Here is a 24,224-nt window from a genome sequence, read left to right on the forward strand (position 1 = left end):
TTTGCATATCATTATTATATGAGTGATTTTTTCATGATTCTTTCAACATGAATTATCAAAAAAAGGATTACTAATCAAATCCAAGAATTTCTAACCATTTCAAACAAAAATTGATAGAATGATAAAATCTACATTTTTCTCATAAAACTGCTCATTATGACATGCATTTTAAAAAAATTGATTCAACTTTTTGTTTTCACACTTTCTCTCAAGTGGTTTTTTCACTTTTGAGGGGCCAAACATGCTCGAATTTTAGATCTATCTAGAGGGTTGGCTTCATGATATCGAAATCTAGAAACTTTGCTCCTATCATGCACTTTCAAGCTCCTAGATCACATAGTTGCTTCATAACATGAAACCTTGTGGGGATTAAATGGGGGGGTCAAACAAACACCGATCAACAAACCAAGACTTGCGTTGATTCCTGGCATTGAACTCCATCTAGGAAAACCCTAGCTCATCAATTTGTAACTGTTTCATTTTGCATGAAAATTTAGTCTTTTACAGCCTCTAGAACTCTTTTATGCTTCAAAAATGGCCATTAAATTTCACTTTTACTAACAAAATTGAAGAGGCGATAGTGAAAAACTATACTTAGTGAACCCCATCTTTAGACGCTTCTTGATTTTCTCGACTACTTCTTTGCACTCAAGGGTGGCTTATTGACTAGCTTTGAATGTGCTTCCAAATCTATAGGGTGATCCACTGCTCTGTTGAGGTTGTATAGTAGGCACTTCAAATAATCATTGTACTCCTCAAGTAGAGATTTCAAAGTTGGATGCTCAATTGTATTCTTGGACTAATCTTTAACCTCTTTACTAAGGTGTAAAATAAAAACTTGAGAGTGCACTTGTACACTTTCTTGAGTTGCTTAATAGTGATAAGTTGAAAATTAGACTTACTAGGGATTCCTTGTAAATACATAAATTACCCACGAATGGAAAACTCCATATACAACTATGAGAAATCCATAGTAATCTTCCCTAAGATCATCAACCAATTACATCCAAGTACAACAACCATGGTCCCATCTTCAATTTGCTTCATAATCTTCAACCAATTGTAGTGAAACCTATGGAAATATTTGAGTGCCAATCTCTTCTTCATCATTTTCCTTGAACTCTTATGGGCTATTTTAAATCACTAGGAAGACAACGCATCCTACTCACAACTAACATATTCACAAAACTATGCATACTACTATAGAAGGTATTTGAAAAGAGTAGTGGGGTTTTGAGCCATAACATCATAAATAATGAAGGTTCTAGAGCATACTTATACTTGTGGAGTTTTGCTTCATCGCTTATACTCTCTATATACCTCTATATGCATAGTGAGGTTGAGAAATTGGTTTGTATAACTCTCACACTTGGTTATCTTTTCTCTAGATGATCTTCATGCCAATGTGTTATTTTCAAGAGGAGAAACAAATACCTCCATAAGTATCTTAAATGCTTCTCAATTTTCCACTAGTATGTTCTCCTTCTTAATGTACCTACACTAAGTATACATAAACCCTTCTAAATGTAATGAGGCAAGGTGAATCTTCATATCATTGGTCCTAGAAAATATATCAAAATAGGACTCCAACTTTGAAATCCATTTCTCTAGGTTGGATGGTGAAGATAACTGGCCATTGTACTTTGCCAAAACTATGTTATATTTCAACTTTCTCTCATAGAAAGATTGTTAGCACCATTTAAAGTGCCCAAATAATCATCATTCCTTTGTTAAGTCTCTACTGCTTCATATTGACTATTTGGATAACCCCTTTTCTAATAATACCATGACTTGGAACATTAAGATTAGGTGGCTAAAGTGAAACTGATGGGTCACTATTTGATTATGATTTTTTCCTAGAATCATTGGTTCCCTTTTGCATTTGCATCCATTGAGAGAATCAATCCATGATTTGTGCATTGGAATCTAAAAAAATTTCAATTAAAGCCTTTGTTTGGGTTGTGAAATCCACCAACTTTTCAATAGAATACTTTTTTTGATGGTTGGACAATACTATTTTCTCAACTCTTGATAGTAGCTTTGCATGCCTATGAGCATGTCGATTCTCATATTCACACATGGTATGATTAAGAGCACTATGTTCTTGAATTTGAGGCTCTTCAAGGCTCTCCTAAGGTGTATTTTGTAGTAAGATATATTTGATTTGTTGGGTATATTCATCTTGGGTCTTATTCTTCCCTTTGTGACCTACCATAGTAGAGTAGTCCTATAGGATCCCCTATTAATAAAGTGGCTATAACTTGAGCTAGGAAAATTTGACTACCAAAATTTTGTTTCAAATTGAAGGCAAGAATCTCCTTTTTCAGATGAGTACCATCATATTATAATAGATTTAAAACAAAAAAATCTCTAATCTAATTTCTATGATTGAACTGTCCAATCATGCAACATGTCTCAACCTATAAATGCCCTTTTTCCACCTAAAGGACAAAAATAAGTGTGCCTAAAGGCTACCAAACCTATGGGGAGTTGGATAAGACCTATGGGTAACTTGTAGTACCTACACTTGTATCCCAATAATGAGTATGATACTTGTAATGACCAAATTATTTCCTATACTATCTTGTAATGGACCTGTTTCAACTTGTTTTGATCTTCAAGAATTGAATCTTCAATTTTCCACATGTGGTACCTATGTGAGGAATAAAACAACATGACAAGCTCCCTACACAGACTTCTAATCACTGTGGCAGCTAGGCAAAAGTTTCCCTCTTCGAGTCAATTAATTGCACCCCTTTGATATCTTTAATAGTGGGGGAGAGTCACCTCTCTATTATCCCGCTATCTCCCCCATAATCCTCCTTTTTCCTTGGTGAAAATCTAAACATGCTAATAACATGCTACTCTAATCAATTAGCATGATATGCATAATTGAAAATATGCATTCGACTCATTCTATGAAATACAATACGATTGGAATTAGCAAAATAAGTAGGGATAGGGCCTTACTATGCAGTGATTTACTACTGGCTTACCCCTTATAATGGATTTTTAATATTTTTTAATATGGATCAATCAATCATCATCAAGATATTGGATTAGAGTGAGCAATTCAACCAATCAATTGGGTCTTCAATAAATATGATTGAATGCAATACTAAAAGACCAAGCAAAAGCTTCTAATTCATTATTTGAATCAAGAGAGCAATACGATCCATGAATATGATAATTTAACCAATGATTGGATTTAATGAAAAAAATTCAATTCTTAGATCTCTCAATCAAGTGGATGAGGCTCAACAAATTTGGGTGTGAATGAACTAGAGGGTAGGGGGAAACCCTAGCCCTAGCAATCTAGAGGTTATTTAAAGAGCCCAAAGGTCACTCTCAATGTAGAGGAGAGTGTACTAGTTGTACTTGTGAACAACTCACTAAGAAAAACCTTGTTCTTGTACTTGAGCTGATGCCAGGAGGCATATTTCACGGTGGATTCCATGAGGTTTTACGATGGATTCCGTAAACTTTGATGACCGGGGCTCATACACAAAGTGGATTCTTTGTGCGAGAAGTTGATGGGGACGCCTGTCCTTTTTGGGCGTTTCATTAATTTAGTGTGTACATGGGTGATTTCATAGCGGGCGATTCCGCAAAATGCATATTAAATTAATAAACGTTTATGAGTTTAGAGTGTGCACTCGTAATAAATTAAGGTTAGGATTGATTTCTAACTAGTTGATTTATTTATGTAGCTGAAGACTGCTAGCTATTCACTTTTGTCGGTTTAATTGTATTATTTTACTAACGATTGTGAATGCTTCAGTTGATGTGTAGAGATAGCAGCAGTGGCGGATGAAAGCATTGGAGGATAGCGAGTATTCGATTTATTACTTATATTTTGATGGGTGCATACCTTAGGCATGGCACCTATATTTTGTCATGCCTATTTATTGAGGCATTGGATATTTATTATTATTTTGTATGTGCATGGGGTACGATTATGTTATTTATACTTGGATATTGTATTGGGCATGCCAGACTCTTTGGGCACCGTCCGTTAGCTTTATTCCTATTTTGTGCTAAAGCAAACTCAAAAGCTAAAAGCTTGCTATTTTGTAATTTGGGCTATTATTTGAGCTTAAAGAGGATTAATACATAAAATACATGCTTTGTGGAGTGCTCACACAAGGCATGGAGGGAGGTTGCACCCAATTGGTCTCTTGTTCACGTCGTTCATGCTTTTTACATTGAATTTTGTGCAAAAAGTAGAGTTCTTTTGTTCTTGGGGACCTTCCGGCATTCACTACGCAAGCGTACAGCATCCGATCTGCGCACTAGTGGTATCAGAGCGAAGCTGAGATTAAGAGCTTCCAATGGCTACCCATCTTGTGCGAAGGCGGAGCTCCTAGAACGATCGAGCTCTATAGTCAATCTCGTCGCAAATGGTCGATATACGGGTGGATTCCTGGCGATCAAGAACCTCTGTTTCCATCATCAGATCACGAAGGACCAGCTTGCAGAGGCAAAGGACCACTCCTACATCCTCTTCTTCAAGTCATGGAGTTGCAGAGATAAGTTTCAATCTTGATATCTTCAAAGCTTTAAAATTTAAAGCTTAGAAAGCTTAAGAGAAGCTTAAAGCTTCAAAAACCTCATCGCGAGGTATCTGGACATGTCCGAAATTTGCGCCGCGTTGCAAAAATGTCTCCCCCCCCCCACGATTCGACGTTTTGCTGCCTTGCCTTTACTAAGGCTAATACACTAAGTCACCTAAGCTCCAATCACATTAGTCCTCTCAATTCTGCAAGTCACACACAACCAATCAAATTTTGCAAGTTTATCAAGTCGACGTTCTGCAAGTTACATAAAGCAACCAAGTTCTGCAAGTCTATAAACTCTGCAAGTCACATAAGTCTACAACTCTGCAAGTCAGATAGGTCATCTGAAGTCAAAACTGACTTCTGTTCAAAACTCATAGAAGGGCTGTTCCTGCGCAGAAACTCTGAACTGCAAAGTTGTTCATTGGAAGGTACTCTTCGCATATGCAAGTTTGCTGAAGCATTTTCAGCATACGCAGAAGGATAAAACATAGATTTCTCAAAAATTACAAATCTCGCAATAGTCGAAGACGAAGATTGTGAAAGCCACACCCAAAAACATATAAGCCTTGTACACTCAAACTTGAGCTATGCTCATCCCGCTAACTTGATTTTGAGAGTGAGAGGTATTTTGAGTTTTACAGGATGACGGAACCACATATGGATGATTTAATGGCTGAAGGCGACCTACCTGAACCTACGATGGAGCAAAAGCTAGACTTAATTATGATGCAGTTGGATGAAGAACGGCGAGCTCGGCAAGCATTGCAAGTTCAATTGGCAAATTTACAAAGATCGACTGCCGACAAAGACAAACCTCAATCTGAAGACCTTATCCGACGTACCATTGACGCAACTCTCGAAGCTCAATCCATCCACAAGGAATCAAAGATAAGTAAAAGAAATTTCAAATTTCGTACTTTCAATGGCACTCGAGAGGGAAAAACTGTTATTGCATTCATTAGTTAGTTTGATGACTACTTTCATGAGAAAACCTATGCAGAAAAAGATAAAATCAAGTGTGTCACTAATCATTTAGTGGATAAAGCATCTCTTTGGTGGACTGTGGTACGCAAGAGTATAGATTGTCCCACTACCTGGGAGAATTTCAAGAAGAAGTTTATGTAGAATTTCCTTCCTCCACAATTTCATGAAAAATCTATAAAGCAATGGGACCTTCTTTAGCGAGCCTATTCCTCAGTACACCGAGCGCTTTTGGAATGCATTACTCCAGTTACGCATGCTTGAAGACGTACCTGAAGCGACACACAAGCGCAAGTATATGTCTGGACTACTTGGGCATTACTACGCTGAAGTTAATATGTTCAAGCCTGCAACTCTTGAAGACGCAATTTCATTAGCTCATGACACTGAAGATAAGCTGCGAGGAAGAGACAGATGTCCACAGCAATTCCAAGCCAATGGTAACTATGGATCTAAGCAATTCAACTCAAATTTTAGAAGATTTAATCAAGGTCATTTTCCTTCATCATCTTTCTGTAAAAATTGGGCAAAACCACCTGCTTTACCATCCAATGCCAATCAAAACCCCAAGCCTATTCCACAGCCAAATCCTAATGTCCCTAGACTTCCTGCCATTGCAAACAATGTAACCAAAGCCAAGCCTATAGTGTGTTATAAATGCCACCAGCCTGGACATCTAGCAGCAAATTGCCATTCGAAGAAGCCACCTGACCATATCAACTACCTTGGAGCAATGGAAGATGACGAACATGAAGATATGCCTGATTTCATGGAAGATGAGAACAACATTACTACTCCTTCGGATACTTTACCAGGTATGCTAACTCCACATTCTTTATTGACAATGAAATGTTTAGTGCATGGAAAGGAAAAGATTATTTTGCATGATGATGGTAGTACTCATGATTTTATTTCTACAAAGCTAGTAAAAGAATTGAAGTTACAGACTGTACCTATGCATTATCGCATCAAAGCAGCATTCTTAGGCACTAGGTATAATGGTACACAGGAAGTGCATGACTTAGAAAATCAAATTGGTCAATACACTGAAAGAAGAAATTTTCCAGTTGTACCACTACAATCTAGTGATATTATTTTAGGTATGCCTTGGCGTCATCAGCATAACCCAGATATAGATTATTCCACACATTCAATTAACATTAAATTTCAAGGAAAACATATTACATTGTATGGTATGCATGCATCTAATGCTTTTCCACAGCTTTCGCATACTCAAGCTAAACATGCATTACGCAAAAGTAGTAAATCTTATCTCATTTGGGTGAATGAACTGCAAGTTAAAGAAAATCATATGCACCCTAGGCATAAAGAATTTATTGCACATTTTAAAGATTGTTTTGCAGAAGATCTACCACCTGGTTTACCTCCTTCACGTCCAGAAGACCATAAAATAGATTTGATTCCTGGTACACAACCACCTTGCAAAGCACCATATAGGCATAACTAGATAGAGCAAAAAGAAATTCGAAGTCAAGTTGAGGAATTACTAAATAGAGGATTGATTAGACCTAGTAGTTCTCCATTTGGTGCACCTGTTCTGTTAGTAAAGAAAAAGAATAATACCTATCGTATGTGCATTGACTATCGAGCTTTAAATAAGATCACAGTAAAGAATAGGTATCCAATTCCTAGAGTTGATGACCTTATGGATAAACTGCAAGGTTCTGCCATCTTTAGTAAAATAGACCTTAAGTCTGGTTATCATCAGGTGAGACTAGATAAGTCTGACATATTCAAGACTGCATTTAGGACACAGTTTGGTCATTATGAATTTTTAGTGATGCCTTTCGGATTGACTAATGCACCTGCTACATTTAGTAGAATGATGAACCGTATATTTTTAAAATATCGATATTGTGTTATTGTCTTCTTTGATGATATTTTGGTGTTTAGTCAAAATGAGAAAGAACATTATGAGCATTTGTCATTGGTTTTCCAGTTATTAAAAGATAATCAACTGTATGCAAATCCGGAAAAGAGTGAATTCTTTAAAATAGAAATTGAGTATTTAGGTCATATTGTATCATCTGATGGAATTAAAGTTGACCCTAAGAAAATAGATGCAATATTGAATTGGCCTGTACCTAAAAATGTGCATGAGTTATGATCATTCCTAGGTCTTGCTAGTTTCTATAGGAAGTTTGTGCGTAATTTTTCATTACTTGCTTTACCATTAACCAAACTTCTGAAGAAAGGTATTGTTTATCATTGGTCCGATAATCAACAGAAATCCTTTGACTTATTGAAACATGCATTAACCCATGCCCCTGTCTTACAGTTGCCTGATTTTAATAGACCATTCTTTTTAGTAGTGACTGATGCTAGTGGATCAGGAATAGGAGCCGTACTTATGCAGGACAATCATCCCATAGCCTATTCTAGTTCTAAGCTGAAACCCTCTGAACTGAAATATTCCACATATGACAAAGAATTATTAGCTGTTGTACAAGCCTTAAGACAATGGAAACACTACTTAATGGGTTCAGAATTTATGATTAAGACCGATCAGCAAAGTATTAGACATTTACTTAGCCAACCCCAAATATCTGACCGACATATCAAATGGGCAGCTTTTATTCAAAGTTTTCATCCTATCATTCAATATCAACCCGGTAAAGAAAATGTAGTGGGGCTGATGCATTAAGTAGAAGACCTGCCATTCATAATATTTCTGTTATATCATTTGATTCTTTGATTGCTATGAAAGATACTTATCATCAGGACATTACTTTTCATGCTGATTGGAATAAATTAGTTCAAAATAACTTGATTCCTATTGATTCACTATCTTATAATGATGGATTTATGTTTTATGAAAAGAGATTATGTGTTACAGTTCCATTCCGATCTTTTGTTTTGAATGAGATTCATTGTCCTCCATATCAAGGTCATAGAGGTATCATATCTACTTTACGTACATTAACTGAAGATTTTTATTGGCCGCATATGGACACTGATGTATCTAACTTTGTTTCTGAATGTTTGATTTGTCAAAGAGTTAAGAGACATCATGGTAAACAATATGGATTACTTACGCCTTTATCTATTCCATCTAGACCATGGGAACAAATTTCTATGGATTTTATTACTAGTTTACCTAATACTAAATCTAACCATGATATGATTTGGACAGTAGTAGATAGGTTTAGTAAACAAGCATATTTCATTCCATGTAAGAAAACTTTAACAACATCACAAGCAGCACAATTGTTTTTGAAAACTATTTTTACTAACCATGGATTATCAAAAGTTATTATTTCTGATCGTGATTCTAGATTTTGTAACAACTTTTGGATTACTTTGTTTGCTAACCTAGGCACAAAAATTGATTTCTCATCTGCATTTCATCCTGAAACTAATGGACAAACAAAAGCCACTAATAGCACTATTTTAGATCTTTTACGTGCTTATACTATTTATAAACCACAGACATGGAATACACATTTGCATTTATTACAGTTTGCATATAACAATACACCACACACATCTACAAAGAAAGCCCCATTTGAAGTGATTTATGGGTACAGATTATCTACACCTGTTGCATCTTTGTCAAATAGAATTCAGAGTACAGATGATATTGCTAGTATGCATAATACTATCTTTGATGAGGTTAAAGACATGATTGCCAAAGCCCAGCAATCATATACCAAACAAGCCAATAAGAAAAGACAAGTAATCAATTTCAAAGTTGATGACTATGTTTGGTTGAGAATAGAAAAACGTAGATTACAAAGTGTAGATAGACACCCAGTTGTGAAATTAGCCCCTAGATTCTATGGACCATTTAAGATCATTAATAAAATTAATGGCAATGCATTCAAGTTAGAATTACCACCTCATTGGAAAATTCACAACACATTTCACATTAGTTTATTACGACCATTTAGAGGCCAATTACCTGTACACCTTGTTTATGAAAACCCACCTTTGTTAGAGGAAGAGACTGAAATACTAGCCACTAGACTAAATATCTCTTCATAATACAAACCACACGTTTGAGCATAACCTTTTCCAACTAGCCTTGACTTGTATCTATCCACCAATGAGCCATTAGGTTTTCAATTTTGACTTTGTATACCACTTTCAAACAATTTCCTTGTTTCCATAAGGCAACTCAACTAAATAGCATGTCATGTTCTTTGTTAGTGCATCCCTCTCTTTATCCATGGCATTTTTCCTATCTTTGTTTTCAACTACCTCTCCATAACAAGTGGGTCCAACATGCTAAATATACGATACCATGTATGCATATAATGCATCTTCATAAAGCTATTACATGTCAATCTATCCACTAGATGCCTCACTCAATTTGATCTCCTCAACTCAGGTGCATAGATGATGTCTCAATCATTCTTGCATGTGCTGGAGCATACTTTCCTACACTCTATGTCATTGGAGTTCTAACATGTGGTATGCCAAAGTCGTCATCCATAGACTTGTCCTTAGAACTTTCACCTATACATTTCTTTCATTGTGTAGTTTTTGCTCTTTTTTATGCACTCTTTAACTTGGCACTTGATAGAATATAACTATGACTACTTTCTTCATGGTCTTGAGGTCTAGGTATATCCTCAACATGATGATTTTATTGCCTATTACTTGCTACAATTTTCTTTACATACCCATCATCACCACTACTCTCCATTAGGAGAAATATGGATTCTCTTTTTTGCCCCTTAAGGGGTTTCTCTCACCTCTCTCTCTCTAAAAAGAGATTCCAAAATAATATTAGAATAAGAGATCTTCTACAATCAAGAAAATCTCATATTTGTATTTTCAATAGATTTCACCTATTATTTTATTCTCAAACTGTAAGATAAGGTTATTTTTTTCTGAAAATCCTCATAACTAAAAAATTACAATTCTATTTTCTGTAAAAATAGAGCCAATCATTAATATACGACTCTTTAATGCCCTCATGACTTTTCAACATGAAAATATATTATAATCGTTCTCATTCTTAGTTCTTAAAAGGGCGGATGTTAAAAAACAATATAAAATGACGTATACATCATATTTTAAGATTATTTTTTACCCAAATACACTTTTTTTACTCGAGAGTTTCCTTTTAAATTTTTATCATTTTTGGATAAGTATATGCCTATTTCTGGGCATTTTTTCATTCCCTTTCAAAGCTCTAGTTTTGTCCAAAGTTTTGTGTACTCTTCTCCTTCCCTCCAGAATATGGTTTCTTGCATACAAATTCTTCTGAAGCAACACTCAGTACTATTTAAAATACTCTCTACCCTGCTACAAGTAATCTCAGGAGTGGTTTTGATAGCATTTGCTGAAATCAAATAATCTCTATCTACAATACTCTCTACCCTGCTACAAGCAATCTCTCTCTTCAGTACTGTGCTATAAGATATCTTCCTCTTCAACACTCTATGCTACAAGCAATTAAATGATAATGGAGGTATCTTTTTTTTAAAAACTCTGTGATGTTATTATTCTTCATAGTTGTTGTTTAATCCTTAAGTGCCAATTCATATAATATATATATATATATATAGAGAGAGAGAGAGAGAGAGGGAGGGAGAAGGGGGGAAGAGAGAGAAATGTGTCAGATAAACTAAGAAAATAAGTGATAGAGTGATAGAGAGTAAATTAGGGTAGAAGATAACATGATATTATTGTTCTCCACTAGCCAAGCTTCTATATAAATGTGTTTAAATATCTTTGATCAATTCTGAGAGAGAGAGAGAGAGAGAGAGAGAGAGAGAGAGAGAGAGAGAGAGAGAGAGAGAGAGAGAGAGAGAGAGAGTATTTTGAATAGATGCTGATTAGAGGTAGATTAAAAGCTAAGATTACAAGTAGATTAGTGTCTATCATGATTGAAATCAAGAGAAAGAGACAAGATCCAACTCACTAAAAAAGAACACAAATATAGTGAATCAAAGAGGTGTAATTGTGTGATTTGAGCCAGTCCAGAATTAGCCGCATGCTGTTGGATTAATGCTAACCTGTAGCTCCCAGATATTTAGATGTTCTTGCTATTGATCAAAAAATTGGCATCAACTCCTTAGCTTCCTATTAATCAAAGAGGTGTAATTGTGTTATGTTAAAATTGGCATATATTTTTCTTTATAGGATGCAGTTGCAGGACATACCAAGAGAAAGAGAGATATGCACTTTCAATTGGAGGATGAATATGCACCAATGTTCAAAAGAACTATAGAAAGGGATGATGCAATAAGATACAAGATGCAACAAGAAATAAATGCATGGAAAAAAAACGTGGACCTTTGGGTTGATGGGTGCATTTATCCACCCGATCCAGTCACTCAAAGGCCACCACAATTTGAAGGGCTTACATCATTTGTAAAGTTTGTTTGTGAAGGCAATGAAGGATTGTATGGACACACATGTAGACTTGTCACACAAGGATTAGCAGGGTTTCATCAAGCCTTGACAAATATGCATACAAGATTACAAGGGAATATGCAATCTTTGATGGAAAATGATAGATTACTGGTTGAGAAGAATAGGGAGAATCAAAGCCTACAGCAAGCAATGACTGTCATTGAAGATGCTATGCAGGCTACACACGTGCAAAATATGGAGTTATAGTCTAAAGTTATGGACTTGGAGAAGGAGAATCAAAACATAAAGAGGAAGCTCAAAAAAAACTTTGGAGATTAGGCCCACTTTAAAAACCAAAGAAGCACATCGGCACATCCGATTAGTTAAACCAATTTACCAATTAACCAAAGAAAGTGGATAATATCATAGATGGATATATGCTCAATCCGCTACAATGAGAAATATGTTCCCTCATGCAGAGAATGATACTATTGCCAAATTCCTAAGCAAGGATATGGTCAAAAATGCATTGGAAAGTTGTAAATTCAGGGACATTTTAGATGGTGTTGCAAGTGAACATCTTAGGGATGTCATCAACTTGTTTACTGCTATAGATGCTCAAGGATTATGTGACAAGGTGGGAATGAGTTCTGAGTCATATAGTATGCACTATCAACAATTGGATATAGGATTTAAGTAAGTCTTCAAAACTAAGCGAGTAATGCCTCTGCCAAAACCATTTCACATGAAGAAGGCTAAAAAACAACTAAATGAAAAAGTTTCAAAACTAATTGGTGAGCCAACACATGTGGAAAATACACACATATTGAAGTATGGTTCCAAGAAAGTTGCATTTATATTGAATGCATCCAACAACTTTGTATTGGATATATGTAGGGTTCAGATTGCTATGGTCAAGTTCTATAATATGTCTATGGAAGAATGTAGAGGTAAGCTTAAGTTTTTCCTCAAACTTGATGAGAGCGAGATTATTAAGGGGCAAAAACTTGAACGTGTGAGTATAATACTTATGAATCGAGCATTGGATCCCAACATCGATGAAAACCATCCTTTATACTTCAGTGTATAGTCAAAGAATGAAATATGGTGGCTTGTAGCATTTGTAGTATCAAAGAAGGACCATGAAATACTTAAAGTTTTTTTAAACCTCACCAATATACCCAGTGTTATTCAATAGCACAATAATGGAGAAATTTTACACATCAAGGGGTTTGGGGACTATCAAGTTGAATGGCATCTTGTAGGTGATTTAAAAACATTGAAGTATATATTTGGTTTATCAAATGCAGCGAATGAAAAATTTCTGTGCATATACTATATGCAAACTAGGAAGAAAGGGAAAGATGGAAAGAAAGAATGGATTGCCAAGGTAGGACAACAAGGTGCTCCAACACATGATCAAAAAGTCATGAGAAATGCAATGCTAGTTCCAGTGGATCCAAACTAGCACCCTATTTTGGAAATACCACTAACAAGGATTAACTTTTGCACATTGCATTGTTTGGTTAGAATAATTGAGAAGCTAGTATATGAATATATATGCTTTGCATACAAGATGTAGCATGTGTCAGAAGTTGATGCTACATGCAAGAAGGTAGAACAAGTCCTCTCTGTAGTTGGATTGCACGGGGTCCAAGTAAAAATAAAAAAGAATGAGAAAAAATCAGGAAAGAGTGGAAATATCCCTTGTAAACCATGCTTTGGCAGACCCAAGAGTAGGAATTTTATATCTCCACCTCAAGATGAGGAAGGAAATATACTTGTAAAACAACCAGAGAAGTATGAAGCATGGAAAAAGTTACACCTTGCTGTTTTGGATTGGAGCAATGGGGGTAAAACAAGGACCGCAAAGGCAGAAGTGTGGATACACCTAGATAGATTAGTAGCTCTCTTAAAAATTTTGAGATTTAGGGATAGTGATGTCAATACATTTAAAGAGACAATTGCTAAATTTCATAAGTCCATGGTGGAGGCATGGACTACAAACAATATAACACACTACATGGTCATTATTGTCACAATTATTAAAAAATATCATCATTAGTTTGTGTTTCTAATCCCTCTTCTTGTGCAACATATACTTGAAGCACATGGTCCATACTTTGCAGATCAAGGAAGTTTGGAAATATGGTCAACTCAAGGCATGAAACGATCTCATTGGCAAGCTCGTTGTGCTTTTCAAAAGGCAACTGATCATGGAGGTGGCATCAATGATTCCAATTCTATGAGGCAATTATTACAATGGTGGTATAGGAGATTAGAGATACTATATGAGGAAAAAGAAAAGAAGTCCAAAACCTCTCAATAAGAATTTATAAGTAGGGCAATATATGAAGTGAGAAAAGCAAGATATGAAAATAGCACAGCTAGACAATGCCACGCAAAATGGTTGGCAACCCAAGAGACAGATTGCAAGAAATTGAGACCTAGATAAAGATAATACTTTGATGCATTTAGAATCCACGAGAGAGCATAGGTACCTAGGATTTACACATCAATACTCCTATCTTTAACATGAGATGTCTTGCAAATTTTGTTTAAAATTTCAAAGGTTTGTAACTATGTTTTTCAAAGTTCATTTCGGACAATATTTTTCAATTTTAAAGTTCATTTACATCATAGTAAGCTTAAAAGTTTCGTACTTAAGTCAAGTCTCTCCTTTCATTTTTTCCCATTACTCTTCACTCTACCCTCCACCTTTCTATCCTTCATCATCACAACCATGGCACATTACAAGCTTTCTATCAAGAAGGCGCCTGCAAGAGCAAGATCTCAACACTTTTCCAAATCTAGTGAGCGTACTGTGAGTGGCAAAGGTCCCTTGGTGGCTGACAACAATGGTCCTAATGTATCTAATAATGGTGGTGCTATGGTGTCCAAAAATCGTGGCCCTAGTGTGGTCAATAATGATGGTTTGCCATTGTCCAGAAATGGTCCACATGCTCCAGTTGCTCCACCTCCCACTACTGCTCCAACTGATAATACAGTCCTCCAACACATAAGAAGTCAAGATGGAGACCAGGCATAGCTGTGCTACATGAGATAAGGAAATTCTAGAAGAGTGCCAACTTGATTGTTCCTAACGTGCCATTCTCTAGGTTGGTGCGAGAAATACTGCAAGATCTGCAGTTAGGGCATCATCACAAATTCTTTTCAAGGAAACAGGCAAGGAATGTGGGGTGATGGTCAAAAGCCTTGCTTGCTCTCCAAGAAGTAGCTGAAAGTTACTTGATTGATCTAATGGGTGATTCTCAACTTTTAGCCATTCATGCCCGATGTATCACTATTAAGCCCATAGATATGGTTCTTGTTCATAGGATCCACAACAACAAGGATGCATTTAATCTTAATGTCAACAATATGCTTTGAGATTAAAATTGGCCCCATCAAAAGTCTCTGGGATACCTATTTGAAGGCTAGCATCTTGGGTCCTGAATATGGGGATTCATGGCTCCAAACGCTAGCCTCTGGACAGGTGTCCCAGAGACCTCTAATGAGGCCAATTTTTTTTTGGGTAGTTGATGTACCCTAGAGGAGTCCACATGTAAAATTTCACGTCAATCAAATCATTGGTCATATTTTTCCAAAGCCTAGATACATTAATTTAGGTTTAAGGGTTTTTTAAAATTTTTGCTATCAGTTTAAAGTTTCACCTCATTTTATACATTTCACTTTTGAGTTTTGAGTGTTCTCTCTTAGAAGACATGGCACGCACCAAGCAAGCGGCCCGAAGACACCCCCCTAGAAATCATATGTAGAGGCCACCTCCCCTAGCTCACCACTACCACCACCACCATGCCAGCATCACAAGCGTCGATGGAAGCTAGGCAAAGTGGCTCTTTGTGAGATCTGCCACTACCAGAAGACCACGCATGTCCTGATACTACCAAAGGCTCCATTCCAGAGGCTGGTGCCTGAGATTATGGACGACATACTCATTAAGAACAATAGGTGGCACTTCCTAGATGGAACACACTTGCAACAACCCAATCGCTGGAGTGTCCAAGCCCTCCTTGCACTACAAGAAGTTGTCAAAGCTTACGTCATTGACTTGTTTGGAGACTTAGTCTATGCCAGTATTACATGCAAGGAGAGTCACCATCACCGATAGGGATTTGCGGATAGTGAGGTTGTTCCAGCGATGGAAGGATAGTCCTCACGGAGATCAAGAATGATAGGGGTGTACTACCAAAACACATACGGAATGTAGCTTCCAAAGAGATTTTGTAAAACCCTGGTTGTAATGGATCCCATGTAAAATGTTATGAATATGAATACAAAATTTTTGGCACATCGTATTTTTTTTAATTCACTTGTTATTTGTTTTATTTATGTCTTTGAGTTATCATTACATGTGTTCGAATGAATACATGTTGCGTACAAACTTAATAAAGCACTACATATTAAATTTAGGGTAGAATCGTGTTGCATATGAATCCGATAAGTAAACATAACATTCAAGTAAAACACAATAATAAACGACTTGTATGACAAACTACATTGCACACAAATCCAACAAATATCGTTTTTCATTACTTCAAGAGAAGATTACAAATTACATTACATTGGTGATGAGATATCATTTGACACTAAGTATATCTACTCTCTCCTAGGCTTCTTTGAGCTAAACTCTCCATGGTTAGAGATATTATTGATCATAGGTAGCAACACATTTTTCCCTAGTAGTTCCTGCCTAATGACATTAGGGTCTTCAGCACCAACAACCATGCCATTGGCCACTATGGAAAAAAGTGGCCTAGACCTAGTACTAGAGAATAAGTAGAGGAGCTTCGAATGTCAAAGCAACACTACTTTCTCCAAGCTAGAGCTCATTGGGATGGTCTTGAAGGGCCCATCCTTTGTTAGTGCCCTCAACTTCAAGAAGTTCTCAGCAAAATCCAAAGAGCATGTCTTATGGAATACAATAATGTCACTCAAAAGCTAGCTGATATACTCCTTCAATGCTGAGTCTTGTACCCTTCCTTGGCTACCAAATCGGCCACCTTGTCTGGATGAAAATCCATCTATATAGACAATGTCTCGCATCACACAAGTTCAATGTCAGACTCTCTATGTCGGACTCACTATGCATGGAGTGTGCTAAAGATATCTGCATCGGATTCATGTAAAAATTTACTAGTAGGGCCTCTAGGGCATCGTGAGTGTGCACATAAAATTTTGCTGAGATCAAGACCCAATGGAGATTCAGGTCCCCCAAATGTGAGCCTCCGACCAAAGTAGCTCTAGGGGCTTGATCTCGAAAAGTTTTTGTGTGCACGCTTCCGATGCCCTAGAGGCCCTACTAGTAAATTTTTATGCAAATCCGATAACATGATCTTCTCTGCATCATCTATTTGCTGCTATAATTGAGCATTTAACTCTGATCCTACAACTGGGCCACCCTCGTCTCTCTCTTGGGAAGGTAGTGCGTAGTCAGGTCGAGGTCCAAAAATTCTTTCTTGCAATTGCTCAAACTCCTCATCTAAGATCTCATACTGTGGTGCCGCATTCTCAATCTGCTCTTGGATGCTCACAATGGCAAAGATGTCATCGACACTCCTGCCATCATATCGAGCCACCTCATCAATATGTGGTGGCGCATCTTGTATATCAAAATCTATAAAATCATCAGGTGCATCATGCACCATGATACAATATAGCTATTATTTCCTTAGCTCCAAAATTTCTAGTACATCCTACATAAGTAAATATTCCACACCCTCGATGATGATAGCATGAAGAGAAATGAGGGGTGGCTCATTGCTTGTCGATGTCTCAATAGGGCAAGGAGGTGGGTGCACAATGCTCGATGAGATCCATCGTGACGTGGTCCTAGGATGAAGTGGGCACTGCTCTGGCACGGAGACGCTTCCCCACATGCACAAGGGATTGATTTATTACCAACTATATAATAAATCTATGGGGACCCATCTGAGAGAAAATTCTGGAATAGAGCAGGTGAGAGGGTTTTTCGCATCATAAAACAATGCCAGTATATTAGAGCTAGGGTCTTTAGCAGAAAGTGAGCTCTCTAGACTCAAGGTTGCACAAAACCTAGGGTATATCTGGTCTCCTATGTGTGCGTAGCGTGTGGAGCTAATCCATGCGGCGAAGGCAGGAGTGGTAGCCATGGCACACAAAAAGAGAATGAAGGAGAGCACAAGTGTAGGGAAGTAGAGAATGAAAGTGAAAATGAGTTTGGAGTTATAGCTTTTGTATATCTAGGGTTTTAAATAAAGGTTCTTTTTTAACCCTAAAGTTTCAAATTAAAACTCTTACCTTAGTTTCTTTATTTCAATACTTTAGAGTGATCGTTAAAAAAAAACCATATAGACAAATGCTTCGTTTTACATTATAATATCCTTGAATATACTTGGATCGCTGAGTATATTCAATTTCAACTACAAAAAATACATAAAAATTTTAAGAAAAGAAATCTAAAAACCCTTCAAAATCCCTTGGATCCAATTTAATATTCAATTTTAAGAAATAAGTAGAAGAGATGAGCTACAATATATCATTATGTAAAGACAATATTGCATAGATCATAGAACTCCAGCCTGCAATTTAATTATGATTTTAACCAGCACGATTAACTAATTACAGTATGTATTATCGCATGCTTGGATCATAGTAAACTAAGATTGTCTAAATTGAAAGTACTTAGAAGTTTTTTAAAAAATTATATTCATTCTTTATAGAAAAAGTTTACAAGGATTCCACTATCTCAAGGATATGTGGAGATGCACATTGTTTACATGTCATGGATTGCTCACTACGAATCCTAACTTTTCTATTATCTAACTGGAAATAGAAGTTGTAGAGGGGCTCATTGGACATTAATTGGATTTCTTGTCTCACAAAAGAAATGGGCCAATGGCTCTATGCACGCACTGACCACAAAAGGATTACCATTCCACAAGATAACCACATCTATGAGAGCTGTATGTGTCTCATCTCGAGTATCTTGATCCAAGCTGATCCACTCCCCTCGCAAAAGTTGCCATCTTCTATATCGAAAGTGAATGCACAGAGTTTTTCTAGTGATGAAATACCTACAATAAAAACAAAAATAATGGTAAGTAAATGCGAATAACACAAAAATTCATCTAAGAAAAACCTATGTCGATTAAATCAAGGTATTCAAAGTAGTAAAAAAGATTTACCTAAATGTGAGATCGGATTGGTTGACCCTACACTCAATTGTCTCATCAAAATGTGCTCTTTTGACTTGCCAAGACTCACCCAATAGCTAACTCATCCATTCCTCAGATGGACACTTGCATTGATAAGTAATCTTTGTTTTCTTCTAAATATCACATGAACCAAACAAATGTGCAAACAATGAGAATGGAGTAAACCAACTAAGATACACATCTTTGGAGCATGTGGTGGGTTTCATAGCACTATTGATGTTAGATTTTATATTGGACTTACATGCTCCTGACAACACCAAGCTACCAATCAACCATTCACCACTAGATAATGGTGGCAATGGGACATGTTGCAATCTCTAGCTTTCTACTACATACAATGAATTATAAAAAAAGATATTTTGAGTTGCAAGTTGACTTGCAGAGTTATTATCATAGATCAAAGAACCTATGTCTTCATGTCAAACATGTATCTTGCCACTCAAACATTCCACATTCTTCCATTCATGCAAAGTTGATGGATATAGAGCTGTCAGTAAAACAAGATTGAATTAGAACACTGCAAAGATTTTAAACAACAACTTTGATGTAAAAGAATAAACAATGATAAATTTTAAAAACTTACAATTTTGTTTATAATTTGCAATGTAGTTCTTGTCGTGTACAAAGATTTTTTTGTGCATATAAATATGTTGGATCAACACTTCTATTACTGTACTTGTTCCATTAAACACTTTTTTGAACTCTAAAATTCTACCTTTCCAATGTTTGGTAGGGTTTGCAACATCCTTACGCCTGACCTTGAAACTCCCTCGACTACTTGGGTGCATCAAAATCTAATCCAACTTATAGTACTTATCACAAATCCAATTACCATCACTATCTTTCCTATTGAAGACCTCCACTGCAAGTATGTTACTGATGTTTTGCATGTCAAGAGACGCGGATCTAGAGCATGGCAGATGCTATGGCAGGTGGAAGATGAAGACTAAACTCATGATGACATAAACAAGTAGAGACAAACTTTTATACAAGTGAATTAGGTTCCAAGATGGCAGCTCGGACTCATAAACACAATCTTGTGTAGGACTAACAAAGACATGACACTTAACTGAAAGTACAAAGCATCATGACATTGTATTCATTCCATATAAAAAAGTGGTACTCAAGTACAATGCTTTATAGTTGTTGGATGGTAGTAGTTTTCCATTTCTGTGCATATGGGATTCACTCTGCCTACATAACCTAAGCCTAGAACTACCTCATACAAAGAGGCTACAATAGGTGTGATTGCAAATATCTCAACACCCCTCCTCAATCACAACCATAACGTACAAAGTGTGTATAGGCTTTAGTGAAAGAAACACCTACAAAGTGTGGGCACACCATAAACATGGCAAAACACCAGGGGCTATCACAGAAAAGGCTAAGTGTGGGTACCACAAACATGATGGTCATCCAAAGGCTGTAACAGGGGCCTAAAAAAGTGTACAGAGGCTGTAGTACAAGGATACATTAGGAGTTTTACAAACTTATGTCAAAATCATTAGGGCTAAGCATTATAAGGCTAAAAAAGTCTAGTAAAAATTTGAGTCAAGGACCGGCAGGCCCTTGCAGTTTTCATCATTTCTATTGACATAGATCTTCAATTCATTGTAGGTCTTTTTGTCCATGTAGTCTAGCTTGCACTTTTTGATCCCATACCTGTATTTTAGTTTGCTCTTTTGGTCTTCAAATTCTTCATGATTTTTCTACTTCTTCTTCTTACTCTTTTTCTCTTTGATCTTTTGGTCCACTTCTTCTAGGTCCTCTTTTTCTTGGTCTTCTTTGCTTGCATTAGTCTTCATGTACCCCTCAAGCAAAGATATCATTATCTTTGAGGCAATGGAAATGACTAAAAACTTTTGCACTTTCATGTCTTCAAATGGGTACATTGATGACATTTGGATATAGGCAGCTCCATGTCTCCTTTAGGTAGAGTAACATCTTCTACATAGTAGTACAAGTGAGTAACAAGAGTATTAGCTTCAATTCTGAGATAATTCAATAGTGAGTTGATTCTTGAATGTGCTAACAAGCACAAGTGATGGGGTAGTGTCAAATCCCACTATGTAGTATCAAAAGATACTATGGTTTTGAAGATGATGATTCTTATTGCTTGGTGTTTGATGTTACCGCTTCATCTTGAAACCCCTCCTTGATGGTAAATTAATTAAATATTTTCTAGAAGATTGAGTGTTGTAGCAAATCTTGAATGGTAGGAACTCTACTTGACTAAAAAGAGTGAGAAATTGAAGAGCTTGAGACTTATAGTAGCAATGATGTTGTCTCGTTGAGCTTTGATTTCTCCAAATCTTCCAAAGCTGGATGATTGGTTGATGAAATATTTGATAAACACTGAGTGATTACTCAGTTCAGAGTGGTAGGAGCTTGAGTGTGCCAAGAGGAGTGAGAAAATGAAGAAAATTGAAGCTTTAAGTAATCTTGGCTATGGCTTCTTGGATTAGGGTTTTGACCCAGCCTTGCTTTTTCACTGATTGTAGGAGCTACAGTGGATCATTTTGAAATTTTTTTTTATCGAAATCAGGCTCTCTTTATGCTCTATAAAATCTTTATGATCATCATCTAGATCGATGCAGAGTTATCATGCGTAGACAGTAAACAAATGCAGGCAAGTTGTAATATTTCCGCATGAAATATTAATAATTTTTGACCCCGCACACACCGCGTAGTGAGCAATTTCTAGTGACCTCCCCGTGACAAAAGACCCTTGGCTAAGTACTTACTCTACGTGCATCAATGAACTTTAGCCCGCACGGATCATAAGAGCCGAGGCTTGAAACCCGTAGTTCCACGCGAGAACACCCTTCACGGGAAAAGGAAAATGGATAATGGATAAAATTTTGCAAATTTTTTTACTATTAACCCCTCCCCTTCAGCCATTGCATGGTGGGGGAGAGAGAGTATGAGAGGAGTAAGAGAGCACGGGGGGAGGAGGAAGCATGCAACCAGCCATGTGTGTGGCTACCCCCCCCCCCCATTGAAGCTTGTGAGGGGGAGAGAGAGGCTGTCGTGCTGTCCTTGTGCCGCCAACTACTGCCGCTGCTGCGCCGTGTTGCCGCCATCGTCCTCACCCCCCATCATCATTATCATCACCATCCTCGTCATCATCATCCTCATCCTACCAATTATCTTCTTCTCTCTCCACGTCATCTCTGTGCCCAGGCTTGGAAGCTTCTATAAAAGCTTCCCATAGTCCCTATTCACCCGTGCATTCTCGGGGTGCTTTAAATCACAACCGCAAGGCTGTGTCTTGCACGGAAGAGGGAGATCGTGGACTGAGAGACTTCGGAACACCCAAGTAACCCAAGAGGAAGTTGCTGAACCAAGATTTAATGGTTCCCAATCAAAAGACGGGAGGTGCACATGCGGGAGCCTCCAACCCGAGTTCACGCATGGACAACGCGACAAGTCCTCATGCCCAGGTTCCAATTGTATTCTCGTATGAGAGGGGATGCGTTAAGCATGATGGTTTTTAGGAAAATTTAAATGCATTTATTCATTCATTTATGAAATTAGTGCATGTCATGCATTTGAAATTGCTTGCGCTTCCAAGTTGCAATCTTGAACGCTTATTATAGAAGTTAAAAGATGGATTTGTCTAAAGGCATTCTTGTTGCCTCGCGAGGAGAACAATGCATAATGCACTTAGGTAATAATTTCCTAGCTGTGTTTTGCGTATAAAATCATCGTAGACGCCCACTGATTGATGTCCAAATGGTCGCAATGCATGGAAAATTTGCATGCGAAGATGGTTGCATTTTTAGATTGGGTTAAGTGCAAAAGGAAGAATTAAATCAATCATGGACTCATGGCATTCGTTCATGCATGTAATTCTCTTATCAAAGTTTGAATGCATCTTCAATAAAAATATTAAAGCCCTATTTTCGTTGCATCAACATAGATTTTTATACGAGTTAGCACTGACTTGTCAATCATCAGTATAGTTTAGGCAAGGAAAAGTAACAATCATTGTAGAACGTATAGCTGCATAGAAGGAAAAAGTGTATGAACTACATATTTGCATGGAATGTTATATCTTGCAATTATTTACATCTTTTAGGAAAAGTATTTGCATCTCTAAGGAAAGCTCGCCTCTTGTTGCAAGACAATTAGATGAATTAGGTAAATCACTTGTAATGGTGTAACTCAAAAGGATCACCTCAATGCGCTAGGTAGAGCTAAGCCGTGATAAAATTCTGCCTAGTATCGCACTCGGGAAACTGACTTAATATTTTCGACCTCAAAGGTCCTACCCACATTCACAAAATGTTAGGGTTAGCTGAACGCCTATGCAAGAACAATCTAGGGTTCTTACCCTAGGGTCAATTGGCCTAATACTAGACTTTTGTAGGGAAATTAGAAACCCTAGGGCTAAGCATTATTGGCCTAGTAGGGTTAGGGTTGGGTTGAGTCAAGAGGACTTCCAAACCCTACATCTTGACCAAAGTATTCTTGACCAAGGAATACCGTATGATGGAAGAAATAATCCCACAAGTTAGGTGCGACACCTATGCAACAAGTTGCAACGTCGCATGGTTTTGTGTTTAAATCACAAAATAGATTTGCCAGTCCTTAGAACAAGGGTGGAAAGTTCTAAGTACAAGTCTAATTTTCTAGAGGATGAGTAGATATCCTGCTGCATCACCCTTCTTTGAGGCTGATTTGCCAAGTTAGGGTGATTATGAATTGCCTAGCAAGAAATTGACCAATCAAGTTAGGGCGACGAGGTTGCCCAGGATTTATTGTCTTTAATTTAAAGAAACGTAAGGTGGAAACAATTTGGGTTAACTAGGTATAAACCCTAACCCAAGGATAAAAGGGTAAAAAAGCAACTTAGCTTACGAAACCCTTGGGATCTTACCAAGTCGAAATTGATCTTGGATCGAATGCTGGATGCATTTGGAGAGAAGGATTCACACCTTAGCGATTGGCCGAATAAACGACCATTCGACTGATTGTGTTTGTACAGTTAGGAGCACTGTTTGTACTTCTTTACTCAAGGAACTAAAGCTGGGAAAATAATTAATGCTTCAGGTTGAAGGCCTGGAGGGAGAGGCATCATCAGTTACCCCCGACTTTCTGCCTAAACCTATCCAAGGGGGTTGTTAGCCATGCCGGG

The sequence above is a fragment of the Lygodium microphyllum genome, chromosome 17 (genome assembly GCF_053477565.2).
Source record: "Lygodium microphyllum isolate KBCC chromosome 17, Lygodium_microphyllum_v1.1.10, whole genome shotgun sequence".
NCBI classification, from domain to species: Eukaryota; Viridiplantae; Streptophyta; class Polypodiopsida; order Schizaeales; family Lygodiaceae; genus Lygodium; species Lygodium microphyllum.